At 45.2% G+C, this 25,091-nt stretch overlaps 1 protein-coding gene across 4 annotated transcripts in view; it reads right to left on the reverse strand.

The window, feature by feature from the left end:
• The window catches only part of LOC144694000 (succinate receptor 1-like), a 156,063-nt gene that overhangs the window by 26,950 nt on the left and 104,022 nt on the right, over positions 1-25,091 (reverse strand). Inside the window, exons 3-4 of one of the 4 annotated variants that reach the window (XM_078564290.1) lie at positions 22,334-22,370; positions 20,799-20,971 (exon numbers count right to left, since the gene is read on the reverse strand). The exons of 1 other annotated variant lie outside the window; for it this stretch is intronic. The gene's annotated coding sequence lies outside the window, so the exon portion shown is untranslated. The remainder of the gene's footprint in view (positions 1-20,798; positions 20,972-22,333; positions 22,371-25,091) is intronic. 2 more of the 4 variants (XM_078564289.1, XM_078564288.1) reach the window with 2 other exon arrangements.

A 25,091-nucleotide genomic window follows, 5' to 3' on the forward strand; every position in this document is an offset into this window, starting at 1 on the left:
TGAGGATTAGTTGGGCAATGCACATAACTTATGAAGTTTTGAGGCCTTCTGGGCCGGAGGATACCACGTGACTGTTATGATACTGCCCGCTTTGCGTTCTGCCTGCCCATGTCCAATTTCAAACACGTGAGATTCTTATGGTTTAATCAGCGTCAGCCACCTTTGGATACCTCCTAACATTCAACGTCACTGCCTGTGCGGTAATGGGACAGAGTGGATCATCCGCCCATTATGGAACCCACATGACTTGATCAGCATCATAATCAATTGAAATGAAAACCATCTGGGTTCAATTATGGGTAAACGATACACTCCACCAATGAAGAACACGAGTGCTGAAGGCGAACATCACGCTTGACAATTTTGTTGCACGTGCCCACATACTGGGTGCCAGTGGGTTATTACGCCAAGCAATCAGGGCATCACAGAAAATAACCCATCTTATCTTTTTGTCTACAGCCCTCCAAGATTGCTGTGCTCCTCCGATTCTGGCCTGTTGGGCATACCCAATTTTAATCACTTCGCCATTGGCAGCCGTGTTTTCAGCTGCCTAAGCCCAGACCTGTGGAATTCCCTCTCTAAACCTCTCCACCTCTCAATCCTTCTTTAAGACACTCCTTAAAACCAAGATTTTAGTCACTGCCCTGATATCTCCTCAGTGTCCAATTTTGTCTGATTAAACTCCTTTGAAACTCTTTGGCATGTTTCATTCTGCAAAAGGCATTAGTTGATTATGAGTTGTTATTGATATCCACACATGTTAACTTAACAGTTCTGCATGATATTTGAAAAGTTATCTCAAGATCTGATTTGTCCATTATTCCTTTGGCTCTCCAGTTAATCTTTTCTCCTGCTCGGCATCAACATTTCTTTTTCTACCTTAAGGTAAGATGTCTTTAGTTGTTGCCTTGCAGGTGGTAAGCGCTGAGTAATTGCAAGTTATTGATGTAGCAATTACAAGATATAGGAATTGGTCAATTACAATACAACAACAATTTTGAATTTATATAACATCGGAGTATTGATGTAAAAAGAGACATGTCTAAGCTTTTCGTCTTGTACTCATCAGGACAACTCGCAAGAATACCAATATAATGGGAAAACAACAATTTATACTGCATGTAAAGAGAGTGTTGATTGATTGGCAAGTAACATTTTGGTTGGCAAGTGGCGTTGCCATGGACAATGCACCAGTGATGGTGACTGACAGTTAACTGCCAAGCACTGTTTGAAATTTAAACCAAGCAGCTTGACCCTGATTGGTCAAGGCATTGCCCTGAGGAATGAGTTAGCGAATGGCTGCCACTTAGTTTGTTTAGCTGAAACAGGCGCAGTGTATGTACATGTTCTTTCTGTCTGCAAAGAACAGGGCTCTCTGTATTAACATATGTAACTTCCAGTACACGTAAATGTGCCACACTGCGAGCCCAACTAACAATCTTAAATTGGTTGTCAGCGTAATTCTTAGCACACTGAGGATAATTTAGCAAATATTGTTCAATCACGGAATCACATTGAATGTTGGACACTCTGTTTGAGTTTTGCAGGAAGGGTCTGTACCCTGCCCGTTGCGGACAGCAGTTGGGACATGCTGTTTGATACAATCTGCCAGTCTTTGGGATGTATGGCCTACATACTTTTAATAGTAAAACACCCCAAGTCTCGCCACAGCAGCATCTCGGGCAAAAATTGAAACTGAGCCAAATATGGAGACATCAAGACAGGTGACCAAATGCTAGGTTAAAGAGATAGGTTTTACACATATGGGGGAATGGGAGTTAGAGAGGTGAGGATGTTTAGGGAGGGGGCTCCAGAGCTGAGAACCCAGACAGCTGTCTGATTAAACTCCTTTGGCCGCCAAAGGAGGAACAAAGAAAGCCCACCTTAACCAATGCAAAATAAAGGTTGTGTTGGTTTCCATTTTGAGCAACTCTTTTTTTAACCCTTTAATAGAGTGAAGTACCCTCCCGAGGGAATTTGTCTTTTTTAACTTGGGACTGGAGGAAATAGTCTTCCTAGAGGTCTTTGTTGAGGCAAAATAAAAAAAAAGCTTCAATCTGGAGCAAGCTTATAACAGATTTGGGAATTCTTGCTGCTGGCACTGGGAGCCAGTGAAATCATTCCATTCCTCAGCACTAAGAGTCCTCACTTTGACAAACGCAAAGCGTTAAAATTGAGAAAGGTGTTTTGTTACTGCTTCATTTTTGGCCCTGTGCCCACCATTTGCATTGGTTTTGTTGAACAGTGGCCTCTGGTGGAATCCAATGGTATCTGAAGTTGTGGCAATTTTACAATTTGAGAGAAAATATGAAAAGTGCACTTGGCCCAATGTCTGTGCAAGCTTGAGTATGATTGCTCCCGAGCACCAATTCATCGTATTGTTATGATTCCCATTGGATTGTGAGGCTGAACTAACTCTTTGTGAATCGCATGTGAACATCATGCTCTGGTTCACTAAAATAAAAGCAAAAAAACTGTGCACTGTTTGCTATTTAACTGATAGATGCTTGTAAATACACGGAGTAATCGGTTCCAGCTCTTCCACTCCCTGCCATCCGAAATGGTTTCATTTCTAAGGGTAGAATCTTACCTATGGCGGGCGGGCTGGGCGGGAGTGAGCGGGGGTGGGGGGTGAAGCCGATCACCTCCCACGATCGGCTGCGCGCCGCCATTTTATGTGGGTGGGCCAGTTAAGGCCGGCCCAGTGTAATGCGTGGCCGGTAGCGCTCAGCGCTACCCGTGCGGGCGGGGGGGGGGGTGGGGAGGATGGAGAGTCGGGGCCTGCGCTCTTTCGCGCCTGTGTGCGAGAGAGCACAGCAATTTGCCTCAGGGAGATTAAGCGGATAATAAAACTTTTTAAAAATTAAAGTTAAAAAATTATTTAAACATTTCCCCTCGTGACAGTGTCACATGAGCGGGGACATGTTTGTGAAGTAGACAAAATGTATTGATTAATTTTATAAAACCTTCAGGAAACCCGCATCTCACCCGTGGATGAGGTTTCCAGGAAAACACGAAGGCCGCTTGGGCTCTTCGCCTGCCCCCCCCCTTGCCGACCTTGCGTTGTTAATAGGGTAAATTTCCTTCTTAATGGCCTTAATAGGCCGTTGACAGTTTGGCGGGCGCGGTCCCACTGAGCGCAAAATTGAAATGACGCGTGATGACATCGGGAGGCACGCCCAACGTCACCTCGCATCATTTTACATGTCGGGCCCACCCCCGCACGCCAGTGGCAATATTCTGCCTAAAAGTTTTGTTTTTAAGTGAATTGGTTGGACATCAATCCCTTCATTTCTCCATTGTGAAAGCATTTCCCTTTAAAAAATGCAAAATATCTGCTTATCAAGGTTGTGTCACACATACCTTTCCAAGCTTTTGGATGTTGAAGATTTCACACTGATATGTATTTAGATCGGCGAGTGGGGGAGCGGGGCCAACGCGTAAAATGGCGCGGGATGATACCGGGCAGAACTCCCGACGTCACCGCGCCTCATTTCCATTTTCAGGTCGGCGGGAGCGCAGCCGACTCAGCTGTGCGCCCGCCGACCTGTCAACGGCCTATTGAGGCCATTTAAAAACCAATTGAACTAGTTGATGGACCTGCCCGTCCAACCTTGAGGTCGGCGGGCAGGCCGGGAGCCCAGGCGGGCTTCAGAAAAAGCATCAAACCTCATCCACGGGTGGGATGAGGTTTCATGAGGGTTTTTAAAAATTTAATAAATGTTTAATGAAAAGTGATGGACATGTCACCTGAGGGGACATGTCAGAGAAATTTTATTTTTGCCCCTTCACCATTTTAAAATTTGGTGCTGATCTCCCTGAGGCAGAACTTAGCCGTAGGGAGATGAGTGCACTCTTTCACACGCATGCGCGAAAGAGCGCACTCTGGGCTGAGGGATTCCCCCTCCTGCCCGCACAGGGAGCGCACAGCTTGGAGGGCCTTAATTATCCCGTCCATGTAAAATGGTGGTGCGCCCCCAGTTGGGGGCACCGATCGGAAGTGCGCCCATACGCGCCTGCTCCTGAACATCCCCCCCCCAACAGGGGGAAAGTTCTTTCTTCTCATTAAGTTGCTTCAGCATTACTTCAGCTGGAAGCTCTCTTGCTTCTCATTTTGACTGTTGCAGGTTCAAATCCCCATCCGGTGACTGGAGTGCATAATGTAAGCTGATTCTGATATAATAAAGTGAAGCCCTGTCTGCCCTCTCAGGTGGATGTGAAAGGACCCCATCACACTATTTGAAGGAGTGTGCCATCAATATTTATCATTCAACAAACATCATAAAAAAAATAGATTATCTAGTCATTCATTTCACATTTGAAGAGGAGAGGTAAGAATGCAGAAACCAGTCTCAGGAAATGTTACAAAGGACAGGAGTAATTGTAGCTTTAAGGAATGTAGTGACTGTAGCTTTAAGACTTATTGTATTGTATAGTATCATGTGACAGTATGAACGAATCAGCTCTAAGCGCGGGGTACCTTAGAGTGGGAGTTCTTCTTGGAGTGACTTCCAAATCCGATGCTGGTTTTTCTTTAATAATGAGTGTAGAGGGGCTAAGTTGATAAGTTGGGTAGGAATCGACCTTAATAATTAACCATACCCAAGAATGACTTGAGTTCAGAGACATTTTTAGGTGAAGGTGCCTCCTTAATAGCTTTAACCTTTTCTTCCACTGGCTGTAAGCCTTGGCCATCCACCCGGTGACCCAAATAAACGACTTTGTTGGCCTAAAAGCTACATTATTCTTTTTTTAAGCGCACTCGTGATTCCAACAACCATTTCAAGACTTCCTTCAAATTAGCCAAGTGTTCAGCTTCCGTGAACCCCTTTTTAGGACATCATCCAGGTAGACCATGGCTTGAGGTTGTCTTTGCAGCAAACTCTTCGACCGTCCTTTGGAAGATTGCACAGGCTGAAGAGTTACCCAAGGGCAGACGCGTGCATTGATATAACCCTTTGTGGCCGTTTATGGTCGCAAACTCTCTGGAGGCATCGTCCATTTCCAGCCACTGATACGTGTGACTCACATCTAGTTTAGTATAAGTTGTCCCTCCTGCTATTTTAGCATAGAGATCCTTAATCTTGGGGATAGGGTAATTGTTCAGCTTGGCAGCTTTGTTTACTGTTAGTTTATTGTCCCCACAGATCTGGATGGTCTGATCCGGTTTTAAGACCGGGGCTATAGACGCTGCCCACTCTGAGAACTGAACTGGCTGTAAGACCCCCAGCCTCTCTAAATGGTTCAATTTGGTGTCAACCTTCTCCCTCAGAACATATGACAGCAGCCTTGCTATAAGGAAATGAGGAGTTGCTTCCGAGTAGATCTTAGCTTGGAGGCCTTTGATTCTCCCCAGTTCGTCTCGAAAAGCCTTCTCATGTTTCTTTAGCAGCTCTGGCAGTCCTCCTGCTCATCGCCGGAAAATTTCAGACCGGCTTAGTTTAATTTCTTTCAACCAATCACGACCTGGAAGGCTTGGTCCTTCGCCTTATACTACCGTCACTAGGAGTTGTGCTGTTTGGTGCTTATAATAAACAGGTACAGTGGTAATACCCTTCACTTGGATAGCTTCGCCAGTAAAAGTTTTCAATTTGTTGGAAGTCTGCTCCAGATTCAATTGCTGAGTGACCTTGTTTAAACATTTGAAGGTGTGCTCTCCCACTACAGTGATTGATGCACCAGTGTGCACTTCCATCATCAAATGTTTTCTATTTACCTGCAGAGTAACAGTGATTGGCTCTGTCTTCCCTACTTTTTACATTAAATAGGGAGTAAAATATCAGAATTGGTGGTTTCTGGTTCTTCCACATTACGCACTTCAATTAACTTAGTTTGCTGCCTGGGAGTCTGTCTCGATCTTGCTTTACAATGCTTCAGTACGTGATCTCTTTTATGGCAACATTGACACTCCACCTCTTTAAAACGGCAAGTTTCAGGAGTATAATTGCTTCCACATCGGTAACAATTCATTTTCCGATTTGCTGCTGAGCTGTTTCCTGGTATTTATTTAAAATTTTCAGGTAGCGGGGACTGTCTCCCTCTTTGTGGTGGAGTCCCAGCTTTTTGTGCCACACCCACCTGACCATTCCTGCCCCAACAGGAAAACGGCGCCATTTTGTGCATCTCGTATCGCCTGCATGTCCCGTTTGGCGCTTTCCATCGCGAGCGCTATTTCCAATGCTTTTTTAAAATTGACGCTCACTTCAGATAATAATCATTGAATGGCATCATCTTTCACTCCGCAGGCCGAATTACCCCTAAGCATGTCACTTAGGGTCTCCCATGTATGTAGCAATGGTCTCCCCCGGGGCTCTAACCCTCAAATTAAACCTAAACCTCTCCATGGTGACGGAAGGTTTGGGTTGAACGTGTCACTTCGTGAGATCTTCCAATTCACCAAATGTCTTTGAATTGGGGGACGTTCGGGGCCATCAAACTTCAGATTAAATTATAGGTTTTACTCAGCAAACGCTTAAGAGAATTGCTCTCCTCTTTTCCTCCCTCATTATTTCATTTGCCTGGAAATAGAACCTGAGGCATTCTACATATTGACACCCAACCCTCTGTGGATGGTTCAATGGGGTCATTCCTGCCAAAATGTGGCATATTTGGTGAGTATATCCTCCTTTTCTTCTGTTTAAACAAGATACTCACAATCGCTGGGCGAGGAACAATGCTGGACCCGATTTATCATCATCGCCAGTTTGTTATGGACTTGATTTTTCAGACAGGTTTCTCATTAGAATCATCAAACTTTATTTACAGGCTGCAGCAGTAGTTACATGCTTCTAACAAGCTCCACAACTAGAAAATGAATTCCCTCTCTAAGGTTCCCTGTGCTTAGAGCTGATTCATTCATACTGTCATGTGATACTACACAACACAATAAGTCTTAAAGCTACAGTCACTACATTGTTTAAAGCTACAATTACTACAATTCATTAGAAGAAACAGAAGGTACAAAATGCTATATCGTATACAGGGATTAGAGAATCTGTATGTGAAACTTGTCCTCAGGAAATTAAAAGAGTAAGGGTTTGTGATAGGATGATTGGACCTTGTCTGAAGCCAGAATGGGTTTGAGAAGCACTTTCTTCATAATGTAACAGATATCTCTGGCATGTGATTTGATATAATAATCAGCATTTAATATTTCTGTACTCATTGACTGATGATCTGCTCCCTTTTCTCTTTTTATTCCCCAGTGATTATTCTCCTGGGTTTTGCAGGTATCTGAGGTTGATTTTTAATTCCTGAAGAGCCCGGGGCAAACCTGGAAAGTTGGCAACCCAGGAGTGGAGTTTAGGGTCCAACTAAACTGGGATTTCCTCCTGCCAGGGGCCAGGTACCAACGAGAAATCTCGCTGCCCACTTGGGAAAAAAGTTTTTAAAAAGTTGATAAAAAATATCTGGGACGCGAGAACAAGTTTAATGAATTCAGCATTGAGTCATGCACTGATTGCAAACAGCATTGTATTTGAAAGGTTTATTGTCCTCTGGCAGGCAATCCTTGAGCTTTCAATTTCATGGGCCAGAATTTAGCGTTGCTCGTGTGGGCATGCACCCGGCCTGGGGCAGGATATTGAGTTCGGCGAGCATGGGGGCTGACACGTAAACTGACGCAGGATGACCATGGGCGGAACTCCCAACGTCACCCCGCGTCATTACAATTTTCAGGTCGGCGGGGGGCGCAGCCGAATCAGCTGTGCGCCCGCCGACCTGTCAACGGCCAATTGAGGCTGTTTAAAAACCAACTGAAGGACCTAAAAAGACCTGCCCGTCCAACCTTAAGGTTGGCGGGCAGGCCGGGAGCCCTGGCGGGCTTCAGAAAAAACATGAAACCTCATGGGATGAGGTTTCATGTAGGTTTTTAAAAATTTAATTAAAGTTTAATTAAAAGTGTCACATGAGGGGACATGTCAGGGAAATTTTATTTTTCTATATGTCACATTTTTGAGCTTGGCGCCGATCTCCCTGAGGCAGCACTTAGCCTCAGGGAGATGAGTGAGCTCTTTCCCACGCATGCGGGAATCCTCTCCCCCCCCCCCTCTGCTCGCACAGGGAGCGCATAGCACTTCCTGGCAGGTGTCACGCTGGGCGGGCCTTAATTGGCCCACCCACGTAAAATGGCGGCACGCCCCCAATCGGGGACGCCGATCGAAGGCGCGCCCACACGTACCCACTCCTGAACTCCCCTCCCCTGAAAATTCTTCCCCTGGAATTGCATGAGAAGGCATCGGGAGCGCATCGCGATGTCATCGTGCAACAGCACGTTTGGTGGGTGCACGCGGGAGTTGGAAGCGTGCCCGCCAACAATTAAGTGGACAGTTAAGCCCATTAAGGAGCCACTTGTCAGCGATTTTACGTGGCCCGTCCACTTTTATGGTTGGCGGACAGGCCAAACGGCCAGGCAGCCTTTATGTTTTTGTTACAAACCCCATCCAGAGCGGGATGAAATGTCCGAGGTTAAAGAAAATAAAAGAAGACATTTGAGGGCTGATCTGCTATGTAGTTTGCTGCCAGGTGCTTGCATTGACAGTATTGTCACAGTTTGCAGCAGTTTATTGAGCCCATTTCATTTTTAAATTTCTGCAGCTCCCTGAGGCATCTCTGCAGCAACCTCAGCCTTCAGGGAACTCATGCCCACACCCTCCCTTCTCTCAGCACCCACCCTCTTCCGGCAACACCCCCCCTTCCCCCTCCCGGCAGTGCCGAGCCTGTCTCAGCGTGCGTTTCACCCCGGCCGGCCGCTCATCGGCCAGCCAGCATGAAATTGTGTTCAGGGGCCGATCACAGGCAGAAACGCGTTTGGCATCCGCTTCCAGGCCCATCGATCACGCGCACCCGATGATCGTAAGATTCAGGCCATATTTTATCAGCTGGAACATGGTTAAATAACAAATAAAGAATGTTTTACATCAGTAATGCATAAGCTATCTTGACTGATAATGATACCTGAGAGCGTTCTCACTGACTCATTAATGCTGTTGAAAACAGAACGGATATTTATAAAAGCAGGAGCGTGGGGTTGCGCCATATTGTTTGGCTCCATGATTATGCACATGCTAAATAAATATATAGATAAACAATGAAAAAATATGGCAAAGAGAAGAAACCTTCCATGGTCTGGGAATGTGACTGCGGCTGTGAACTCATCTCCCCCACCACCCCAATCTTCCACCGCCAATCTTCTAAAGTTCCCGTGTACCTGTCCTCCCTTGAATCAGCAGACTCCACTGCACTTCAGTCAACTGTAATTTAACTCACAGCTCACTGTATCGTCACATGCAACTTGCGCTGGTGAACAAATCTATTTTTGCGCTCTCTGTGTCTGGCTTTCAGGTAATAATGGGAGCTTCTTTAAACATCTACTAAAGTAATTAATTTTGACTGAGGTGATTTCAGAGACCAGCTTATTTTCTTTACCACCGAGCACGTGTACCGCTGGAAACTTACATACCTCCCAGTTAGCATTTGTACTTTCAATGGCATTTGGCCAATTTAGATTGAACTCTTGCATGTTATGACACAAGGAGCAATGGCGGGTGAGCGGGGGGAGATGAGTTCACAGCCACAGTCATATTCCCAGACCATGGAAGGCTTCTCCTCTTTACCATATTTTTCATTTTTTATTTATATATTTATTTAGTATGTGCACAGTTATGGAGCCAAGCAATAGCCTTGTTAGTGGCTAGATGAGGCAGGATTTTTCAGTCAGCGTATGGAGGTGGGTCCGCCATGCCGACACGTAAAATGACGCACGATGACTTCGGGCGTGCGTCCCAATGTCATCACACAGTCCGGCGATATTTTGTTCGGCGGGCGCGCTCTGGCTGCCGAAATGTAAACGGCCTATTAAGGCTATTAACAAAGTAATTATTGTACTTGTTAACGCTGCCTGTCCAACCTTAAGGTTGGCGGGCAGGCGAAAAGCCCAAGCGGCCTTTGCGTTTTTTAGGAAACCTTAAAATCTCCAGAAATCTCAGGTTCCAGTTCCTAAACCAAATGGGTCGCTTTGCATCTGTGTGGAGTTGGCTCAACTCAACAAGTCTATGGTGAAGGCAATTTACCCAATGTTCTCAGTGCAAGACAGCTTGGCTAAGCTGTCCAAGACTACAATGTTCTCAAAACTGGATGCCAATAGTGGCTTTTGGCATGGGCTGTTAGATGAAAACTTTAAATTATTAATGACCTTTATTACTCCAATTGGCAGATTTTGCTATAATTGCTTTCCATTTGGCATAACCTCGGCGCCCGATATTTTTCAATGAACTGTCAGGAAGATATAATAATTTTCATAATGTTATTGGAATTTATTGTAAAGTAGAGTAATAGTAGGGTCTGTGTCTATGTGTGTGTGGGTCTTAATTGAATTAAAGGCAGCTGGTCTGAAGGCTTTGATGTATCAGAAGATAAGCTCGGTTTGAAGTGTTAAGTAGGTAAACATGGGGTGAAGTTTTAGAATGTGAGGTGTAAAGGCAGCATTTGCATTTTTAAATAACCAGACTAACTTGAATTGAAAAGAAGGAGTGCAACATTACACCTAGCCAGGAGAAGTTAAGAAACAGTGTGTTTATTTTTCCCAAAGATTATTAGTAAAATTAATACTATGATAGATTATAGAGGTAAAGTCCAAAGACATAGTGAAACAATGGGAATCTGCATTCAAAGGGGAAAATATGTATAAAGAAGAGAAGGCTGTGTGTAGGGGCAGGCATTCTAAGATCTAACACAAGCATGAAAAGCCTCCAACATTGAAGCCTCAAGCTGCGGCCTACAAGGAACTGAAGCTGAGAAAAACTCACTTTGAATTTGACTGTTCGGAGTTGTGTGTTATTTTGCCTGGATCTTTTAAAATCTATGTGTCTCACTCTTCCCCTAATGGAGGCGTAACCAGGGTTTAGATTAATTAGGGGATTTAGAAGTTATCATAGCAGTAATTTGTGGATCTATATATGTGCTTAAAATCATTTCTTCTATTAATAAAGGTTTAATTTAGTTTTGTAAGAAACCTATGAGACCTGGTGGCCTTCTTTTTACTGAATTCAAAGCCCGCATCTCAAAATAGTATAGATTCCAAATAGTTGTCGCAGCTGCTTCAAGTTTCCCTCTGGAATTTGAGCAGCATGGCATTTACCACCCGCCTTCTATAACAGAAATTGGGGGCTCGTCCGGGGTATATTTGAGATTCCTTGATTGGTTTGGAGTTGGTGAATCTGAAGGTTAGGAGTATGAGTAGCACTTTGAATTCAGGAGTTGGTGTGAGGCGTTTGTTTTAGCGGTGAGACTGCAATATGGCGTTGGCAGTTGCTAAGACTTGTCTGGGAATCAAAGTTATAACTTTGGTTGGTTTACAAAAGGTGAATAAAGTTAAGTTGATGGAATTGATGGATAAGTCACAACCGGGGTTACCTGCAGGGGCAAAGAAAGCAGGTAGAGCACAGCATTTAAAGTTGTAAGTGATACCTGACACTAGTGAGTCACAGCTGGAGGTAATGAGACTTAAGTTAGAAATGAAGAAGCTCGAACTTGAGCCAGCAAAAGAACTGAAAAAACTTGAAATAGAGGCAGCAGAGAAAGAAAAAGAAAGAGCAGAAAGAAAGAAAGAGCATTTCAAAGGGAACAGGCAGAAAGGCAGGAGCGAGAAAGAAAACAGGAAAGGGAATTAGAAATGGTGAAGTTAGAAAAGTAGGAAAGAGAAAAAGAGAGAGAGAGAGAGAGAGAATTTTAGCTTAAAATGCTGGCAGTTAAAAAAGAGATGCCAATAGTTGAGGAAGGACTTATTTCCAGATTAGAACCCAGTGGGGAGATATTTAAATTTGTACAAGCACTTCCAAAGTTTGAGGAAAGAGATGCTGAAGCATTTTTTATTTCATTTGAGAAGATAGCTAAAGAGTAAAATGGCCGCAGGAAAACTGGACATTGTTGTTACAATCCAGGTTGGTGGGTAAAGCACATGAGGTTTATGCTTCACTGTCAGAAGAAATGTTGGTGAACTATGATACGGCAAAAAAAAAACATGCTATTTTGAGTGCATGTGAGTTGGTTCCTGAGGCATACAGGCAGAAATTTAGGAATATGAGAAAACAGCCTGAGCAAGCTTATATTGAGTTTGAGAGAGTAAAACAAAGTAATTTTGACTGGTGGGTTTGCGCATTAAAGATAGAGATGACATAGACAGCTCTTAGAGAGGTAATTCTTTTGGAAGAATTTAAAGATACAATTCCTTCAGTAGTGAGAACTCATATGGAGGAACAGAGGGTTGAAATGGTCAGACAAGCAGCAGAGATAATCTGATAGTTATGAGTTAGTTCATAGAGCTAAACCTTTTTTTGTCACCCTTTTAAATCTGAAAAGGATAAAAAGTGGGAAGGTGAAAGGAAGGTGGGTAGTCAGGGAAGAGAAGGAGAAGGTGGAAATCTCCATGAATTTTTTTTTCTAAAAATAAAATGGAAGGCACTGAGGGTAAAGGTGCGACTCGAAAATGGAGCTGTTTTTATTGTAATGAAGTTGGACACACGAAGTCAGTATGTTGGAAATTGCAAGGAAAATCTGTTGTAATTATTGGGATACAAAAAAGGTGCAGAAAAGTTCTGCTAATAAAAGTACTATGAGTTCTGAGGTTCAAGCAGAGGAAAAACCAATGGTTTGTGTACAGGTAAAACAGGGAGAATCAGTGATAGGTAAAGAAGTGGGAATGTGTTCACAATTTACCCAAGAGAATCCTGAGGAGCAGGTTGCAGAAATGTTTAAAGATTTTAGGTGTGAAGGGAAAGTATTTCCATGTGTACAGGGTGGAATAGGTAAAGATGTTAAAATTTTAAGAGGCACAGGGGCTGGTCAATCCTTAATGTTGAGGGATGGTGATGTTTGTTGTTCAGAGGGTGTATTGCAGGAACAGGGGATAATAAGTGGGGTTCATGGAGATGCTAAACCTATTCCATTGTGGAAGGTGAATTTGAAGAGTAAGTGGAAAACAGGTGAGGTGATTGTCGGAGTAGTGGAAAAATTGCCCATTGCAGGGGTTCAATTTATTTTGGGTAATGAAATAGCTGGGTCACAGATGTGGGTGATGCCTATGGTAGTTGAGCATCCTGTAGGAGTGTTTTCAACAGAGGTGTTGCAGAGAGAGCTTCCTGGATTGTTTCCAGATTGCGTGACAACAAGGTCACAGGCTCATTGGTTGAAACAGGAAGAACAGGAAGTTCAAGGGCAGGGAGAAGGTGTGGGAATTGAAAAATATCGATATGGCATTTTTCACGGAAGTTGATGTACAACAGAAAAGATACTCAACAGTCGAAAAGGAGACTTTGGAGTTGGTGTCAGCATTGCAGCATTTTCAAATCTACGTTGCAAACAATTCATCAGAAATAATTGTTTATACAGACCACAATCCTCTAAAGTTTCTGGACAAATTTCAAGACAGGAGTGCAAAGTTATCCAGGTGGAGTTTATTACTGCAACCATTTAATCTACAAATTATACATGTGGTGGGATGAGAAAATCTGATTGCAGATGCATTGTCAAGGGTTTGATGCTTAAAGGGAAAACTGGACATTTAAAACCTAGACACTGGACTGGAATGATTTCTGTTAATACCAAGGATTTATATATATATATATATTATGTTAATACATGCCTCAGGGAGATGAACATTTTTCCCAATATAAAATAAAAATTTCAAAAATGTAATAAAACAGTCTTATAAGGAAAGGTTGGGCAGGTTAGGCTGTATCCAATGGAGTTCAGAACAGTAAAGGCAACTTGATTGAAACATGTTAGATCCTGAGGGGTCTTGACAGAGTCAATGTGAAGAGGATGTTTCCTTTTATGGGACAATGTAGTACTAGGGTAACTGTTTAAAAATAAAGGGCCACCAACTTAGGACAGATGAGGAGAAACTTTTACCTCAGAGGATTTTGCGCCTTTACAACTCTCTTCCTCAAAATGCAGTGGAAACAGAGTCAGTGAATGTCTTTAAGGCAGAGGTAGATAGATTCTTGATAGGCAAAGGGGTGAAAGTTTAATGGGGTTGGCAGGAACGTGGGGTTGAGATTATAATCCGATCAGCCATGACCTTATTGAATGGCAGAGCAGGCTCGAGGTGCCGAGTGGCCTGCACTGGCTCCTAATTCATCTGTTTGTATGTAAAGCTTGCACTCAAACACAATCTGTAACCTCATGGCCCAGCATATCCCCCACTCTACCATTACCATCAAGCCAGGGGATCAACCCTGGTTCAATGAAGAGTGCAGGAGGGCATGCCAAGAGCAGCACCAGGCATACCTAAAAATGAGGTATCAACCTGGTGAAGCTATAACACAGGACTACTTGTGTGCCAAACAGCATAAGCAACACATGATAGATAAGGCTAAGCGATCCCACAACCAGCAGATCAGATCTAAGCTCTGCAGATCGAGTCAGGAACGGTGGTGAACAATTAAACAACTCACTGGAGGAGGAGGCTCCACGAATGTCCCCATCCTCAATGATGGAGGAGCCCAGCACATCAGTGCAAAAGGTAAGGCTGAAGCATTTGCTACAATCTTCAGCTAAAAGTGCCGAGTGGATGATTCAACTGAGCCTCCTCTGGAGGTCCCCAGCATCACAGATGCCAGTCTTCAGCCAATTCGATTCACTCCACATGACATCAAGTAAAGGCTGAAGGCACTGGATACTGCAAAGGCTATGGGCACTGACAATATTCCGACAATAGTACTGAAGACTTGTGCTCCAGAACTTGCCGCACACCTAGCCAGACTGTCCCAGTGCAGCTACAACACTGGCATCTACCCGGCTATGTGGAAAATTGCCCAGGTATGTCCTATCCACAAAAAGCAGGACAAATCCAACCTGGCCAAATACCGCCCCACCAGTTTACTCTTCATCATCAGTAAAGTAATGGAAGGGGTCATTAACAGTGCTATCAAGCAGCACTCGCTTACCATATAACCTGCTCACTGGCACCCAGTTTGGGTTCCGCCAGGGCCACTCAGCTCCTGACCTTGTTACAGCCTTGGTTCGAACATGAACAAAAGAGCTGAACTCCCGGGGTGAGGTGAGAGTGACTGCCCTTGACATCAAGGCAACATTTGACCATGTGTGGGATCAAGGAGCCCCAGCAAAACTGGAGTCAATGGGAATCAGGGGGAAAACTCTCCGCTGGTTGGAGTCATACCTAGCACAAAGGAAGATGGTTGTGGCTGTTGGACGTCAGTCATCTCAGCTCCAGGACATCACTGCCGGAGTTCCCCAGGGTAGTGTACTCAGCCCAGCCATCTTCAGTTGCTTCATCAATGACCTTCCTTTCATCTTAAGGTCAGAAGTAGGGATGTTCGCTGATGGTTGCACAATGCTCAGCACCATTCGTGACTCCTCAGTTACTGAAGCTGTCCATGTCCAAATGCAGCAAGACCTGGACAATACCCAGGCTTGGGTTGACAAGTGGCAAGTAACATTCACACCACACAAGTGTCAGGCAGTGACCATCTCCAACAAGAGATAATCCAGCCATCGCCCCTAGATGTTCACTGGCATTACCATCGCTGAATTATATCAACATTCTGGGGGTGACCATTGACCAGAAACTGAACTAGACTAGCCATATAAATACTGTGGCTACAAGAGCAGGTCAGAGGCTAGGTATCGTGCAACAAGTAACTCACCCCCTGACTCCCCAAAGCCTGTCCACCACCTACAAGGCACTAGTCAGGAGCGTGATGGAATACGCCCCACTTGCCTGGATGAGTGCAGCTCCCATAACATTCAAAAAGCTTGACACCGTCCAGGACTAAGCAGCCCACATGATTGGCACCCCATCCACAAACATTCACTCCCTCCACCACCAACGCACAGGAGCAGCAGTGTGTACCATCTACTAGATGCACTGCAGGAATTCACCAAGGCTCCTTCGGCAGCACCTTCCAAACCCACGACCACTACCATCTAGAAGGACAGGACAGCAGATAGGTGAGAACACCACCACCTGCAAGTTCCCCTCCAAGTCACTTACCATCCTGACTTGGAAATATATCGCTGTTCTTTCATTGTCGCTGGGTCAAAATCCTGGAACTCCCTCCCTAACAGCACTGTGGGTGTGCCTACACCACAGGGACTGCAGCGGTTCAAGAAGGCAGCTCACCACCACCTTCTCAAGGGCAATTAAGGATGGCCAATAAATGCTGGCCCAGCCAGTGAAGCCCATATTCCACAATTGAATAAAAAAAAAGCTGTTTTGAACTGTTTGCAGGAAGAAGGCTTGACACTCAATGATAAGGGTGATTTCTCCCAAATGTCCATTTGATTTTTAGGCCACATTTGTGTCTAGCACAGTCACAATGGCAGACCGGCAAAAAACCAGGGCCATCAGTGAACTTCCAACCCTCTTCGTTCATTCTGGACCTTCAACGATTCCTTGGTGTGGCAAATCAGCTGGCAAAACTTCTGCCGATCTTAATGTAAGTCACGGAGCCCTTGAGACACCTACTGAAGAAGGCTTAAGCATATTGTTGGCACGCACACCAAGATCAGGCATCCTGCCAGGTTAAAGGCATGCTGCTCTCACCAGCTATCTTAGCTGATTATGATCCTCCCCCTTCTGATGAAATGCAGTTGATTCCTCATCCACAGGGCTGGGGGCAGGTCCTGTTTCAAGAGCAACCAGTCGATTATACGTCTCGGGCATTATCTGACACAGAAATAAGGGCCTGAATCTTCTGGTTGGCATGCGGGGGAGGGCGGGGCCCTGCTCGCCGACGCGTAAGATGATGCGCGGTGATGTCGGGCGTGCTTTCGATGTCACCGCGCGTCATTCCGAGTTTCAGTTTGGCAGGCGGGTACCAGAGTCGGCTGCACGCCCGCCAAACTGTCAAAGGCCTATTAAGGCCATTTAAAAACTAATTGAAACGATTAACAGTGCTGCCCGTCCAAGCTTAAGGTTGGTGGGCAGGCAAAGAGCCCAGGCGGCCTTTGCATATAACGTGAAACCTCATCCACGGGCGGGATGTGGTTTCATGAAGGCTTTATAAATCAAATAAATTTTTTTAGTAAAATTCATTGACATGTCCCAGCTCATGTGACAGGGGACATGTTTGAATAATCTTATCTATATTTCTTTTTGAAGTTTTGATGAAGAAAATACTCTCCCTGAGGCTGCTCCGTGCCTCAGGGAGATTTCTGCGCTCTTTCGCCTGCATGCACGGAAGATGCAGGCCCCGACTCTCACCCCTCCCCCTCCCTGAACAGGGAGCGCCCAGCTTAATTGGCCCGCCCACGCAAAATGGCGGCGCGCAACCGATCGCGGGTGACGGAGGGCTGCATGCTCGCCCGCGCCCGCTCCCGCTCCCGCTCTGCACCCCCCTCCCCCCGATGGGGAGAATTTTCTCCCCAAGGTGTGCCGCTATAGAGGAAGAGACTCTCTCAGTCACGTGGGCGTGTGAGAAATTCGCCGATTATATCATTGGCCCGAACAATCCCCATCCACCACTACTCTCCTCCGTCTGGCTGAACTCGTTCTCACACTGAACAATTTCTCCTTAAACTCCTCTCACTTCCTCCAAATAAAAGGTGTGGCTATGGGTACCCGCATGGGCCCCAGCTATGCCTGTCTCTTTATGGGGTATGTGGGACATTCCTTGTTCCAGTCCTACTCTGGCCCCCTCCCACAACTCTTTCTCCGGTACATCGATGATTATTTCGGTGCGGCTTCATGCTCTTGTCTGGACCTGGAAAAATTTATTAATTTTGCTTCCAATTTCCACCCCTCCATCATTTTCACATGGTCCATCTCTGACACTTCCCTTCCCTTCCTTAACCTCTCTGTCTCAATTTCTGGTGATAGACTGTCCACTGATATTCATTACAAGCCTACCGACTCCCACAGCTACCTCGACTACAGCTCCTCACACCCCGCTTCCTGTAAGGAGTCCATCCCATTCTCTCAGTTCCTTCGCCTCCGTCGCATCTGTTCTGATGATGCCACTTTCAAAAACAGTTCCTCTGACATGTCTTCTTTCTTCCTTAACTGAGGTTTTCCACCCATGGTGGTTGACAGGACCCTCAACCGTGTCCGGCCCATCTCCCGCGCATCTACCCTCACGCCTTCTCCTCCCTCCCAGAAACATGATAGGGTCCCCCTTGTCCTCACTTATCACCCCACCAGCCTCCGCATTCAAAGGATCATCCTCCGCCATTTCCGCCAACTCCAACATGATGCCACCACCAAACACATCTTCCCTTCACCCCTCCTTGCGGCATTCCATATGGATCATTCCCTCCAGGACATCCTGGTCCACTCCTCCATAACTCCCTACACCTCAACCCCCTCCCACGGCACCTTCCCATGCAACCGCAGAAGGTGCAACACCTGCCCCTTTACTTCCCCTCTCCTCACCGTCCAAGGGCCCAAACACTCCTTTCAAGTGAAGCAGCATTTCACTTCCCTCAGTTTAGTCTACTGCATTCGCTGCTCCCAATGCGGTTTCCTCTGCATTGGAGAGACCAAACGCAGACTGGGTGACCACTTTGCGGAACACCTTCAGTCTGTCCGCATGCATGACCCAGACCTCCCTGTCGCTTGACATTTTAACACTCCACCCTGCTCTCATGCCCACATGTCCGTCCTTGGCCTGCTGTATTGTTCCAGTGAAGCTCAACGCCAACTGGAGGAACAGCACCTCATCTTCCGACTAGGCACTTTACAGCCTTCCGGACTGAATATTGAGTTCAACAATTTTAGATCATGAGCTCTCTCCTCCATCCCCACCCCCTTTCCGATTCCCCTTTTTTCCAATAATTTATATAGATTTTTCTTTTCCCACCTATTTCCATTATTTTTAAATGTATTTCCATCCGTTGTTTTATCTTTGTCTTTTAGCCTATTTCAATCCCTTCCCCCCACCCCACCCCCACTAGGGCTATCTGTACCTTTATTATCACATTCCTTAGATAATATCACCAGCTTCAACACCACTTTGCCCTTTTGTCTATGACATCTTTTGGTTATCTCCACCTATCACTGGCCCTCTATCCAGCTCTAGCTGTCCCACCCCCCTTAAACCAGCTTATATTTCACCTCTTTTCTATTTTTCCTTAGTTCTGTTGAAGAGTCATACGGACTCGAAACGTTAACTGTGTTCCTCTCCGCAGATGCTGTCAGACCTGCTGAGTTTTTCCAGGAATAAACAATCATTGCTCTTTGCTAAGAAGCTAATCTCCATTGAACTAGTAGCAAATCAAGCAGCTATTTATCAGATGGAGCAACCTTCCTAGTTGGATGGCATCCAGAGTGATTTACCATGATATCACTGTTTAAAAGATCATATCTCCACAAGTGTCAACATCACCTTCAGTTACATTTTCAAATCAGTTAATATCATGTGTGTTCATGTGTAAAACGGCAATTGTTTATGTTTATTCTCATTACTTCATGGTATCTATGTTGATCCTCTGATGATACCGTGATCAACAAAGTGATATTCAGTGTATTTATCTAGATGCTTTCTTACTGGGCACAACACGGAAAACCTCCCAATCAGTGGAAACATTGGGCGCCATTTTCTGATCCTGGCCTCTGCGGGAATTGTCTTGGGCAGGACTGGAAAATTTGATGGACCAGCGAAAGGCCCATTGACTTCAGGTGGGGCAGGACCGGAAAATCCCACCCGTAGTTTGTTACCTTGTGGACTGGCAGAGGTTCGAGGAAATTCCGGGTCTCACTGGGGGCTCCCGTATTTTAAAAAAAAAATTCATTTTCTTCTCCGAGATACCGAGGCGACTGTAATTTAACAGTCATGAAGAGAGCCTTATGTCAGGAATATCTGCTGCATTCTTAGTCATGCATATTACTGAAATGAGCAATAAGCACCACCCAATAACTGGATCAAATTTCGAAATATCCCCAGCCTCCGTCACAAAACATTATTTCAGAATAAAGCAGTTTTGGATTACACAACCTGAGCCAGTTCTCAAGCAATACGGCCTGTGTGACAGATTGCCCAGAAATGATTCAGCCTGCAGGTGAGTGCCTTCAAAAGGCACACACACTCCAAGAGAATTTGCATCTGTCCCGAATATCATTCCAACATAAACCTTTTGTTGTGTTCAACCAAGTCTTGACACACTCAATGGGTGGAATTTATTGTCCCCTCCAATGGTGATTTTGGAGGCGGGGTGGGTAGGGGTGGGGTGGGGTGGGGGAGTGTTTAATCGGATGGGAGGATGCTGGGTGGGGACTCCACTGTCTTCCCGCCTTCCACTGACTAAGTCCAGGGTGGTGGGGTTCGTGGATGGGCTCCCTGCACGACATTAATTGAGGCGCTCAAGTGGGCAGTTAATACCCACTTAAGGGCCTGACCCCATTGACGCTGGTATTCTCACAGCTGTGGGTGGGGTGTCACTGTGTGGGAAGGCTGAAAAGCAAACTCTTGCCGGGTTTGTTTGTGGGGTCCCTGGGTGGTCCCCCCATTCTAAGACGCTCAGTGCATAATTGAGGGACCTGGCGAGAGGGAGGGCAGGGAGGCGCTGAAAGCCTCTGATCTCCACTTCAGTGACCCCCATCACATGCACCGCCCCCCTCCCCCCCCCTCCACCACCCCCCACCCCATCCGTCCTTATTTAGCTTGGCCTTATGTTGATTCTGAACCACCGGTGGGAATGTTGCCAGCAGCTGGAACCACCCCTGGTGGTACTGCCTGCAGTGGAGAACTGCTGGCCTCTGATTGGGAGAGAATCCCATCACCTGGTTTAAATCCACCCAATGACCCTAAGCGGTAGTGATACAAAAAAATAAATGCAATTACCTAGTTTTCCTTCGAGTAGAGGCATAACCTTCATTGAGCATTTCATTCTCGTCCCTCTCGACAAATCGTCATAGCAAGTTCATGGTCTTTATAGTCACGCATGCTGTCCTAGATAGTTCGTTATGGCACGACAAGTGTTATTGTGAGCAAGACATCCCGAGATGGGCTGATTCCTACAAAACACCAGGTGTTAACTCTTTAACTATTAAACACATAACTCATCATCTTGGGATGATTATTCTGTTTCCTATCTCAAGACTTCCTTGGCTATCCGAATGTTTCCCAATAGATTTGCAAAGCCAAGTTAGCAGACAGAAATCACACATCCTGTCTTTCAACAGAAAACAAACAACACATTCGACTAAATTGTATACTGATGCATTGCAACATATCAACACAAGAAATAGGAGCAGAAACTGATCACACAGCCCATCAAACCCGTCCTGCCATTCAATTAGATCATGGCTGATTGTTTACATCAACTCCGCTTCACCTCCCCCCCCTCAACACCCCCATATCTGTTGATTCCAGGTGTGTCCAAACCGCTCTCCATTTTGAACATATTCAACACTTGTTAAACTTAAAGAATCCTGGGAATGAAAAACGTCTTTACTCCAAGCCAAAAATCATCAAGGCAGCCACAACTTGAAAGAACATTAAAGCCTAAATCATACGGAATAAAACCAATTTTTAAAAATTATTCTTTCATGGGATGTGGGCATTGCTGACAAGGCCAGCATTTGTTGCCCATCCCTAATTGCCCTTGAACTGAGTGGCCTGCTAGGCCATTGCAAAGGGCTGTTAAGAGTCAACCACATTGCTGTGGAGCTGGTGTCGCATCTAGGCCAGACTGGGTAATGACAGCAGATTTCTGCCCCTAAACGACATTAGATCAGGTGGATTTTTACAATAATCGATAACCACAATACTGAGGAAGATGGTAGATAGCATGGATCAGGGTTAAAGGTAGATTTATCAGTAGTTGAGTGAAGGTGGGGTAACTGTAATGGTCACCATTGCTAAGGCTAGCTTTCCGTTCCTTATTTGAATTTAAATTCCAACAGCTGCCATGGTGGGCTTTGAATCATGTCCCCAGGTTAAAGCCTAGGCCTCTGGATTACTAATCCAGTGACATTACCATTAGGCCAACATCTCCCCCTCTGCACTAATGTTTATTGCCAATTCCTAGTTGCCCTGAGTGGTTTAAGGAGGCACTTCAGGGGACAGCTAAAAGTCAACCATGTTGGTCTGCAGCTGGAGTCACATGTAAGGTCCAGACCAACTAAGAAGTGCAGGTTTCCTCCCTAAGACCATATTCATTTTTACACCAATCCCAACATTTTCATGGTCACTTTTATCAATGCCAGCTATTTATTTCTAGATTTAAGAAAAACTGAATTCAAATTCTCAAACTGTTACTGCGGGATTTGAACTTAAATTCTCTGGATTATTAACTCAGACCTCAAGATTACTAGTTTAGTAACATAACTACAACATTACAACGTACTTTTTGGTAAGCATACAATACAACACACCTGACCTTTCTCTTTGCACTCCGCCCAGACAATTTATCTATTGAATCAAATAAAAAGAAAAAAAGTCTGTACCAATAAATAAAAGGTATTTTTTATTGTGCAGCGTTCTAGGATTTTTGCAAGTGCTTTAGGAATCAAATTCTCCAATTCTTTCATTTTTCAGTGAAAACTATTAATGAGTGTCCTGGATTATTATAATGTTCCATTCACTGGTTATTTAATTTTGACTACCTAGCCCACAATACTCAGGAAGATGGTAGACAACATGGATCAGATTGAAGGTAGGTTTATCAGTAGTTGGGTGAGGGTGGTTGAGTTGCACTAATTGTGAGGAGATAACGGGTGGTCCGGTCCCACCTACAGGCAGGATTTTCTCGTCCCGTCGAAAGTCAGTGGGCTTTTGGCTGCCTCCCCAAATTTTCCGTTCCCACCTGTGACGGTTCTTGCCATGGGCAGGACTGGAAAATACCCACCTACAAAGAAGCAGTAAATTCGACTGAAAAATTAAAATCACTGTTTCTATAGGATGCCCAGAATGGACCTGTTGGGCCAAATGGCTTCGTTCTGAGCCATAATTAGTCTTGAGTTCATGATATGGTCCTGGAGTGGCAGAAGGAATTGTAAAATCTACCCTCCAGTATGTTGGTTGTGACTGGCCAAAGAACGATTGCTGAGATACAGGTATGTCTAAACTATAACTGGTTTATTGAATGGACATAACTATGTACAGATATATGTCATGAAACTATAATATTTTCCATAATATTATTGTAGGCTTATGGGTGCAAGTGTGGATGGCTCTGTCTGTGTGACTGATTTAGTTGAATTAGAGCCAGAGAGACTGCGGGCAGAATTTTGCCGTCGGCGAGCAGGGGGTGGGGCCCGCTCGCCGACGCTTAAAATGACGCGGGATGACGCCTGGCGGAACCCCTGACGTCATCGCCAATTGAGGCCATTGACAGGATCATTTATACAATAAAAGGACCTGCCCGTCCAACCTTAAGGTTGGCGGGCAGGCCAGGAGCCCCGGCGGCAAATAGATAAAACATGAAACCTCATCCACTGGCAGGATGAGGTTTCATGTAGGTTTTAAAATTTTTAATAAAGTTATTATGTTAATTATGAACATGTCCCATCTCATGTGACATTGTCACATGAGGGGGACATGTTAGAGAATTTTTTTTTCTATTTTTAATATTTTTAAAAGTGTCAGCGATCTCCCTGAGGCAGCACTTAGCCTCAGGGAGATGTGCGCTCTTTCGTGCGCATGCGTGAAAGAGCGCACTCTCACATTTGGTGAATCCCCCTCCCCCCGCCCACACAGGGAGCGCATAGCGCTTCCCACTAGACGTCACGCTGGGCGGGCTTTAATTGGCCCGCCCACGTAAATTGGCGGCGGGACCCGCTTCTCTGGCAGGGATCGGCTCCCCGCCCGCCAGAGATTGGGTTGGGCCTGCACGCCCAACAGGCAGAAAATTCTGCCCTGCAATGTTGAAATTATCAAAAGAATTAGGGGTAAAGCAGACTTTTGAAATGGAGATGAACAAGTGAGGATGAGGGTTCCACAGATAAGGTGTGAATGAAATTTGAATTTTTAGATGAGTGAAGGGGTTATTTGATTTTCAAAGGGATGGTAGGATGTGTACAACTAACAAGATAAGCAAGGCCAAGCAGTACATTTATTTTTCCCAAAGGTACTGACCATATTTTTATATTATGGGAAAAGTAAATTTCCAAAGACCTGTATATAACAGTGGGATTTTACACATTAAAGAGTGAGAAACATCTATAAAGAAGGATGGAAGGTTATGTGGGGCACCACCTACAAGGCACAAGTTAGGAGTGTGATGGAATACTCCCCACTTGCCTAGATGAGTGAAGCTCCCACAACACCGAAGAAGCTGGACACTGTCCAGGACAAATCAGCCCGCTTGATTGGCACCACATCCACAAACATTCACTTCCTCGACCAATGATGCACAGTGGCAGCAGTGTGTACCATCTACAAGATACACTGCAGGAATTCACCAAGGCTCCTTAGACAGCACCTTCCAAACCCACGACCACTACCATCTAGAAGGACAAGGGCAGCAGATAGTTGGGAACACCACCACTGGAAGTTCCCCTCCAAGTCACTCACCATCCTGACTTGGAAATATATCGCCGTTCCTTCACTGTCGCTGGGTTAAAATCCTGGAATGCCCTTCCTAACAGCACTGTGGGTGTACCTACACCACATGGACTGCAGCGGTTCAAGAAAGCAGCTCACCACCACCTTCTCAAGGGCAATTAGGGATGGGCAATAAATGCTGGCCCAGCCAGCGAAGCCCACATCCCATGAATGAATAAAAAAAAAGTTTCAGTGGCACACTTCCTAGTATAAACTTTGTCCATTTAACTTCCGCTTTCTATGTTGCTCTGCTTTTCTTCCCCTAGTTCCTCTGCTCTTCTGGTACTGGGGACTCTCCATTATCTGCTGTTCTTCAGTGAGTGGTGACAATAATAGTGGTGTGATAATGACCTAACCTGGCATTCACACAGCGCTCAGCTCAGCGTTCAACGACAGTGAATTTGCAACCCTCTCTTTCTTTAATCCTAGGAAACTCAGAATAATTGTCCTGTCGGTTTTCCTTTGGTAGCAAGCATGGATCTGATAGTATGCCTGGCAGCTTCCCGCTCGGCATCGCTCAATACAACAGCACATAACCACTCAAAGTTTCATTTTAGTGTTTTTTTAATTTCATCGATGCTTTTGACC

Source organism: Cetorhinus maximus, chromosome 19 (genome assembly GCF_964194155.1).
Source record: "Cetorhinus maximus chromosome 19, sCetMax3.hap1.1, whole genome shotgun sequence".
Taxonomy (NCBI): Eukaryota; Metazoa; Chordata; class Chondrichthyes; order Lamniformes; family Cetorhinidae; genus Cetorhinus; species Cetorhinus maximus.